Genomic DNA, 9,178 nt, shown 5'->3' on the forward strand with positions numbered 1-9,178 from the left:
AATCCAGTGGCAAAGTGAGCAAGGGACTCACGTCTGAGCATTGAAACATTGCCTGGTATTCTTTGTAGCTGCACTTTGCTTTTGCATAATTTTTCTTGTGTGACCGATTGAGCCTTCCATTTTTTTTTATCTTTCTTTGATATCTTGTTTTGTACTAACGCAGTCTGTTGCTCATCTTGAGCAGGGGTCATAGGCTCATTATTGGGTTCGCTCGTTGGTCCGGTACGATTTGAGGGTACAGGACTTATATCAGTGGTGTTTTCTGAGATATAAGTCACTATCTCATCCATCAGATCCATAGCAGCATCGTGTTGCTCTATGTTCTGGGTGTACTTCTCAACTTCTGTGATTCTATCCTCCAGCTCATCAAAGTTCTTGATTTTTTGCGCACGTTTGAGATTGATAAAGTCTCTGCGCTTTTCTGTTGTTACTTCCACTGTAACCTCTGGTTCATCGCAAGAGTCATTTTCAGAAACATTTGATGCTTGCAGTACATCTTTTGCCGATTTTTTTACTCTTATCTCTTCCATCTCCTCTTTTTTCTGCAATTTGTTTTCTGTTTTTATTGTCAAAATGTGGAACCATTAGCGCATTAATATATCTCTTGTTTTCATACATTTTTTCCAATTCTGCTAATAGCAGTATTTCTTCCTGTGACCATAGTTTTGATGGTTTGCTGCTTGCTAAAGCTGCTAGTCTAGCCTCATTTTGCGCTCTTGGATGCGCATGCCGAGCATGTTGAGAAACTCCAATCTTTGTTCCAAATCTGAGGTCACAGAAGCTCAACAGGAATGGCAAACTCTCCTTTTTGAGGTCTTCCTTTGCATTTCGCATAATGGCATGCAATATTGTGGTATTCGGCTTCTTTGTCACATTTTGAACAATACGTTTTGAGATAGAAGCCTTTATGCTTGTTGGAGACATGTTTTCTCAATTCTTTAAAAGTTCCATATATGTCTCCATACAAGTCAAATTTATACTTTTCGTTTGCGTATTTCCAATATGTGACTTTTTTTGTGTAGTCACTTTTCTTTGTTATCAATTCTTTGCTGACCTCGTACACATCAGGTAGATTTTCAAAGTTGGCTGTACCAATGTCATTCTTGGCTGAGGAGGCCACAAACTCAATGGTTTCACTGAGGTCTACTGTTGTGTCTTCTTCTGCTTCGGAGGGTGAACTAAGGCCCATATCGTGATCTGAATCGTTGTTGCTTGTTGCATTGTTTGAAGCGGGTGCTGGTTTGTCAAATTCGGTGAGGAGGTTAATGATTTCTGGAAAAGACAGCACCTCCTTACGCCATCTTAATGGGGTTTTTATTTTCCAGGAACTACCCCATCTGGAATTGTGCTCATTTGCTTCGCCACTTCTCACTATCACGCTCGCTGCCATGATAGAACCTTGTTTGACCTGTCTCTATAGACTTCTCTACGCAGAGTCTAGCACTATAGAGGCAGTTACCGGTGGGACCACTGGGAGGTTAAGGCCACTCCAACTGAGAATAGGTTAAGAGAGTCATGGTTACGCCCGCCGTTTACCCACGCTTCATTGAATTTCTTCCCTCTGACATTCAGAGCACTGGTCAGAAATCACATTGCGTCAACACCCTCCTCGGGCCTTCGCGATGATTTGTTTTAATTAAATAGTCGGATTCCCCTGGTCCGCACCAGTGCTAAGTCAGCTGCTAGGCACCTGCCGAGGCAAAACGCCGCCCCCGAACTCCTGGGGAAGGGGCACGGGGAAAGGCTACCACTGCAGCTGGGGCGATCCACAGGAAGGGCCCGGCTCACGTCCAGAGTCGCCGCCAACCCAGAGGGAGGTGCCTCGTCCATCCGCGGCGCACGTCCCGCTTTGCGCCCCAGCCCGACCGACCCAGCCCTTAGAGACAATCCTTACCTCGAACTTACGGATCTGACTTGCCGACTTCCCATACCTACATTGTTCCAACATGCCAGAGGCTGTTCACCTTGGAGACCTGCTGCAGATATGGGTAAGGCCCGGTGTGAGATTTTCACCATCTCTCCCGGATTTTCAAGGACTAGCGAGAGCTCACCGGATGCCCCCAGAACCGCAATGCTGTCCAAGGCTCAGGCCCCTCTCTCGGGGCAAACCCATTCCAGGGTGCCCTGCCCTTCACAAAGAAAAGAGAACTCTCCCCGGGGCTCTCGCCGGCTTCTCCGGGATCTTTTGCATTACTACACTGGACGCCACGAGGGCGCCTGTCTCTGCCACTCTGGGTTCGGGGATCTGAACCCGACTCCCTTTCGATCGGCCGAGGGCAACGGAGGTCATCGTCCGTCCCTTCCGAATGGCGTTCGCCCATCTCTTAGGACCGATTGACCCATGTTCAACTGCCGTTCACAGGGAACCCTTCTCCACTTCGGCCTTCAACGTTCTAGTTTGAATATTTGCTACTACCACCAAGATCTGCACCTGCGGCGGCTCCACCCGGGCCCTCGCACTAGGCTTCCGTTTGCACCGCAGTGGCCTTCCTAGTCATCACGGCTTAGCCCCTGCAGCTCTCAGCGCAGACGACGGCCGGGTATGGGCCTGACGCTCCAGCGCCATCCATTTTCAGGGCTAGTTGATTCGGCAGGTGAGTTGTTACACACTCCTTAGCGGATTCCGACTTCTGTGGCCACCGTCCTGCTGTCTATATCAACCAACACCTTTTCTGGGGTCTGATGAGAGTCGGCATCGGGTGCCTCGACCCAGCGTTCGGTTCATCCCGCAGCGCCAGTTCTGCTTACCAAAAGTGGCCCACTAGGCACTCGCATTCCATGCCCAGCTCCATGCCAGCGACCCGGGCTTCTTACCCATTTAAAGTATGAGAACGGGTTGAGATCGTTTCGGCCCCAAGACCTCTAATCATTTGCTTTACCAGATAAAACTGGGGGCTCCGAGCGCCAGCTATCCTGAGGGAAACTTCAGAGGGAACCAGTTACTAGATGGTTCGATTAGTCTTTCACCCCTATACCCAGGTCAGATGACCGATTTGCACGTCCGGACCGCTACGAACCTCCACCAGAGTTTCCTCTGGCTTCGTTCTGCCCAGCCATTGTTCACCATCTTTCGGGTTCCTATCACGCATGCTCATGCTCCACCTCCCCGACGGAGCGGGCTAAATGGGCCGGTGGTGCGCCCGCCGCTGGAAGCGCGGCAGGATCCCACCTCAGCCAGCGCGCGCCGGCCCTCACCTTCATTGCGCCACAGGGTTTCGCTCGACCCTCCGACTCGCGCATGTTTTAGACTCCTTGGTCCGTGTTTCTAGACTAGTCGAATGGGTAACCGACATCGCCGCAGACCCCTGGCGCCTGGCGTGGGCATCCCCGCCCGGCGGCACGACACGGTCAGGGCGCACTGAGAACAGTCCACCCCAATCGACAGTCACACCGGGAGCAGGGGGCCCGTCCCCCCCTTCCCTGCCCCGGCGCGCCCCGAGGGGTGGCCGGGAACGGGTGCCCTGGGGAGGCGGTCAAATCTCCCTTGGCCCCACGGACATGGTGAAGCTGCTGCCAGGGAGGCTGTAACACCCTCTGCCGGAGCGGAGGGCCACCTGCCACCCCGAAGCCTTCCCAACCGACCCAGAGCCGGTCGCGGCACACCGCCCGGAGGAAATGTGTCCTGCGGAGGCCGGGTAGGGCCCGGCGCCAGACCCGCGGAGGGGATCCGGAACTCCCAGGCCACCGACCTTCCCGCCGTGTTGAATCCTCCGGGCGGACTGCACAGACTTCACCCGTTTACCTCTCGACAATTTCACTCCCTCTTGAACTCTCTCTTCAAAGTTCTTTCCAACTTTCCCTTATGGTACTTGTTGGCTATCGGTCTTGCACTCGTATTTAGCCTTAGATGGAGTGTACCACCCGCTTTGGGCTGCATTCCCAAGCAACCCGACTCTGAGAAGACCTGATCCCAGCGAACCGGGGGACGCTACCGGCCTAACACCGTCCGCGGGGTGAGCCTCGATCAGAAGGACTTGGGCCCCCTGAGCGACGCTGGGAAGTCGGTCTTCTGTATGCCACATTTCCCGCGACCCGCTGCCGGGCAGGGATTCGGCGCTGGGCTCTTCACTCGCCGTTACTGGGGGACTCCTGGTTAGTTTCTTTTCCTCCGCTTAGTAATACGTTATAATTCAGCAGGTCCCCACGTCTGATCTGAGGTCGTTGTCGGAAGAAGACGCTAGAGCGCCGGGGGGCCGCCGCGGGAGGCCAGTCCCCTGCCAGAGCAGGGGTCTGGTGTCCCAGCAGCACGCACACCATCTTTCCCTGGATCGGATCTGGAGGGGGTTAGCACTTCCCGGGGAGCCGCCGTGGAAGTGGGTGCCCGAGGCGTGTGCGCACGGCAGCCGGTGGGACACCACAGACAGCCACGCGCGGCACACAGCCAGGTGCCCCGGGATGGGCCCAGGGCGGACCGGTCACCAGACCCTTTCTCGGGGCCAGGCACGCTGGTGGCGTACCTCCGCGGCGGGACCCGGCGAGGGACCCTGCCACGGGCGATTGGGGGGTCTGACCTTGTGGTGGGACAAAGGGAAGTGGAGCTAACCCTGCAAAGGCCCCAGCTGCATCCCGGTGAAGCCCCAGGGTGATTGACGATCGAGCGACCCTCAGACAGGCGTAGCCCCGGCAGGAAACCCGGGGCCGCAAGATGCGCTCGATGATCAATGCATCCTGCAATCACACTAATTCTCGCAGCTAGCTGTGTTCTTCATCGAGACGCAAGCCGAGTGATCCACCGCCAAGAGTCACAGGCAACTTTTCGAAAACGTTCGCCCACCTGTGGGCGCAGGAGAGGCGGGAGGAAGGCGATGCTGTCTGTCCACTGCCTGCGCGGCGAGATTGCCCAGGCGCCCCGTTCAAGGCTTCCCCTCTGGGAGTCAGACTGCACCGTTGGGAGAAAAAAAACGTTACTAGGCGCTCGGCACGGGAGTCCCGACCAGCGAGGAAGGGGGCTCCCGGAGTGACGGGAGCAGGCAGCCCCGCAGTCACCGGTCCCTCCTGAAGTAACCCGGGTGGGACCGCTCGAGTCTTCAAACCCCTTGGCTCAGCCGCACGGGACTGGGTCGAACCGGGTACTTGGCAACAAGGGAGGGCCGCCCCACCTGCACGTCAGCCGTCCGTCGCCGGATGGCCCCGAGCCGTGCCGGCAGGCTGGAGATTAGCCCACCCCACCCTCGCCCGGGTCAGAGATGCCAGTAGGGAAGAGCCAGGCGGCTCTCCATCTTGCATGCCTCCCACAGAGAGGAGCCAGGGTCCCCTCATAGGCCCTCGGCCCCTTCTCTTCCAGACTACCCTGCTGCTCGAGAAGAGTCGCTCCTCAGTTGCCCGGAACCCGTTCGGGCCGGGACTTGGGCGTGGGAGGGCCCAACCTGCAGCAGGGCCTTTCGAGGGTGGGGCGGTACCAGCCCAGGGATGCACTGCCTTTCTGTTTCCCCCTAACTGTGGGGGTTGTGCCGGGTGAGCTTAGGTTCCGTCTCGGGAGGGCCTACCGCTGTGCCCCTCACAGAAAGGGACTGGGGACGGGGGCCGCCCCCATCCCTGGTTCCTTGCGTGTCGGTCGGGTCCTCCCCAGTGGAAGAGGCCTGCCGAAGGCCCGGTCCTCAGCCAAGCGCCCCATGCGGATGCGGACCGCTCTGCCGCCTGGGGCGTGCCTACGGTGTGTGCTTGCAGGAGGCGGGCTGAGGGCTTCGGGCTGGCGCCGTCGGTCGCTCGGGCTGCTCCACCGTTAATGATCCAGGTTTACCTACGGAAACTTTGTTACAACTTTTACTTCCTCTAGGTAGTCAAGTTTGATGGTCTTCTCGGCGCTCTGCCAGGGCCGTTGTCGACCCCGGCGGGGCCGATCTGAGGACCTCACTAAACCATCCAATCGGTAGTAGCGACGGGGGTGTGTACAAAGGGCAGGGACTTAATCAACGCAAGCTTATGACCGTACTTACTGGGAATTCCTCGTTCATGGGAAGTAATTGCAATCCCCAATCCCTATCATGAACGGGGTTCAGCAGGTTACCCGCACCTGTCGGTGAAGGGTAGACACACGCTGATCCATTCAGTGTAGCACACATGCAGCCCCGGACATCTAAGGGCATCACAGACCTGTTATTGCTCGATCTCTTGTGGCTGAACGCCACTTGTCCCTCTAAGAAGTTGGACGCCTACCGCTGGGGGTCGCGTAACAAGTTAGCATGGAGGAGTCGTTTGTTATCGGAATTAACGAGACAAATCACTCCACCAACTAAGAACGGCCATGCACCACCACCCACAGAATCGAGAAAGAGCTATCAATCTGTCAATCCTTTCCGTGTGTGGGCCGGATGAGGTTTTCTGTGTTGAGTCAAATTAAGCCGCAGGCTCCACTTCTGGTGGTGCCCTTCCGTTAATTCCTTTTAAGTTTCAGCTTTGCAACCATACTCCCCCCAGAACCCAAAGACTTTGGTTTCCCGGAAGCTGCTCAGCGGGTCATGGAAATAAGGCCGCCGGATCGTTAGTCGACATAATTTATGGTCGGAACTACGACGGTATCTGATCGTCTTCGAACCTCCGACTTTCGTTCTTGATTAATGAAAACATTCTTGGCAAATGCTTTCGCTTTGGTTCGTCTTGCGCCGGTCCAAGAATTTCACCTCTAGTTGCACAGTACGAATGCCCCCGACCGATCATGGTCCCAGTTCCGAAAACCAACAAAATAGAACCGGAGTCCTAGTCCATTATTCCTAGCTGAAGTATTCAGGCGACCACCCTGCTTTGAACACTCTAATTTTTTTACAGTAAACGCTTCGGACCCCCAGGACACTCAGTCAAGAGCATCAAGGGGGTGCTGAGAGACAGGAGCTGGGACAGACGGTAGCTCGCCTCGCGGTGGACCGCCAGCTCAATCCCAAGATCCAACTACGAGCTTTATAACTGCAGCAACTTTAATATACGCTATTGGAGCTGGAATTACCGTGGCTGCTGGCACCAGACTTGACCTCCAATGGATCCTCATTAAAGGATTTAAAGTGTACTCATTCCAATTACAGGGCCTCGAAAGAGTCCTGTATAGTTATTTTTTGTCACTACCCCCCCCAAGTCGGGAGTGGGTAATTTGCTCACCTGCTGCCTTCCTTGGATGTGGTAGCCGTTTCTCAGGCTCCCTTTCCTGATAGGGCAGACATCTGAATGTATCGTCGCCGTCACGGGTGTAGGAGAGTAGGATCTGCTTCTTATGGTTACTCCCACTTTTTGCTGCTGTAACACTGTTTTTCGACTTTAGTGTGGCTGGGCCCTGCTATTCAGGACCCCAGCCTAGCTGCTTCCTCTCTAAATTGATTCCATGTACTTTAGGTGCACCACAGATTGGATTCTGGGGTGCCCTTATAAGTCCCTAGTATATGGTATACTATGTACCCAGGGCATAGGTACCCCAGAGGCCTACCAGGGGCTGAAGCATGGATTATGCCACCCCTGGGAAGCCCTCCAAAATGACACCACAGGTCTGCTACTGCAGCCTGGGTAAGGTGGTGCATGCACCCCTTACAGAGATATAGGTTTACTATATCACACCTATCACTGCACATAGAAACCTATCATTCACCCCTATGGCAGGCCTTATCAATCCTGAAGTTGGGGTGCTTGGTTTTGGGTGAGAGGGTGCCCTTGCATGAGCAGAGCCCCTCTGCAGCCTTCAGAATCTCTTCTCCGGGGTTGTCTGTGATGCAGCCTGACCATATACTCTTAATTGCATTATAACCCAATGGTAAATGCTAACTTTGAACTGGCTGCACGGAATCATGTCGTGTTTGGTGTCAAACACCTTGGAATCGTGTGGGAGTATGATCCCACCCTTCTAGAGGGAGAGACATGACAGCACCGGTATACCCGGTACCAACTTAAAAGAGCCCTGGCATCAAAAAATGGGAGCTGCAGCCACAGACACAAGTCTGATCTCCTGGTGCTGACCGAAACCTGGACAATAGGTTTCCTGTCACAGGGAGGTGTCACCACCTCGCAGACAGGCTTTGGTGTGTTGGGGCTGGGTGGGTGCACTCTGTGAGTGTTTTGAAGTCCTGCACTGGGGGCACATTTGGTGTCCCTGTGCATAGTCCAGCTCAAACCGGTTCAGGGGCTACCAGCCCATGCTCTGGTGTGAAACTGGACAAAGGAAATGGGTGTAGCCACCCCTCTTTCCAAACCCTCCCATAGGTGGGTCCTCTGAGTTAGTCCAGCCCCTTCCTTGGGTATAAAGTAGGAACCCCTGGCAACAGGACTTTAGATATCCCTGGATGAAACTCTGAAACTGAATCCTGGAACTTCGACGATCTGTTCAACACCAGATGACTGAATCCCCCTTGCAGTAAAGGAGTTACTCCCCTGCTTGGCAGGCATCTGTCCGGTCTGCATCTCTGAAACTCCCGCCGGACGCCGAAGATGTTGCAACACCAGAGGTGGATTTCCAGACTTCCCAGAGGTCGAACCAGGTCCCCAGGTCAGCTGAGACCTGTAGCCCTCGTGGGTACCGTGGAACCGGAACCCCTGGACACCGTACACATTTGCAAGTGCATCAGCTTCTCAACGTCTCCTGAGGCTGTGCATTGGGTTACTTGTATCCCAGACCCCGAGCAGACAATCAACTGAAGATTGTTGGCCTAGTCACCCCGAGTGACCCATGGGCCACCATTTTGTGATTCCTCTCGAGGTCTCTTTGCGATCCCTGGTCTGTCGACTGGTGGATCCCATTTAAGGTAACTCTGACTTCCTTTGGGCTTCTCTGGTTGCTCCAGATGTGACCTCACTCCTCCTTGCTGGGGTAGTCTCTCGGACCTTGCTGGTCCACACCGAAGCATCTTTCTCCTTTCTGCGTGGTTGGCTGTTGCCAAGGCTTGTTCTGTCCAATCCGGGCACCAATGCTGCAGCACTCGACATCCTTTGTGGGACAGCTCGAATCCAGCTCCTGGTCATCCTCGACGCCTCCTGGTCCTCTAGGCTGAAGAGTCAAGCTTCACCTTCTTCACCTGAAACACCCGACATCTGTGGGCATTCGTCTATCGTGCCCCTGGTCATTGGCAATTGACCTAGACTCTGTCCCCTCTGCTTTCAGGTTCTTCACATCTGCAACCCAGGCTTCGATCTCTTCGGACACTTCGCATCTTCCCTGCAGCAGCACTTCTTCGCCAACTCCCATTGAAAACGACGATGCGACGCG

General features: G+C 54.8%; 3 pseudogenes; all 3 read right to left on the reverse strand.

The window, feature by feature from the left end:
- Positions 1-4,161, reverse strand: part of LOC146801347 (28S ribosomal RNA) — a 6,826-nt pseudogene extending 2,665 nt beyond the window's left edge.
- Positions 4,162-4,598: 437 nt separating this feature from the next.
- LOC146801348 (5.8S ribosomal RNA) lies at positions 4,599-4,744 on the reverse strand (annotated as a pseudogene).
- A 979-nt stretch (positions 4,745-5,723) lies between these two features.
- Positions 5,724-7,202, reverse strand: LOC146801349 (18S ribosomal RNA; annotated as a pseudogene).
- Between the last annotated feature and the right edge of the window lie 1,976 nt (positions 7,203-9,178).

This window comes from Triturus cristatus, chromosome 8, assembly GCF_964204655.1.
Source record: "Triturus cristatus chromosome 8, aTriCri1.1, whole genome shotgun sequence".
Classification (NCBI taxonomy): Eukaryota; Metazoa; Chordata; class Amphibia; order Caudata; family Salamandridae; genus Triturus; species Triturus cristatus.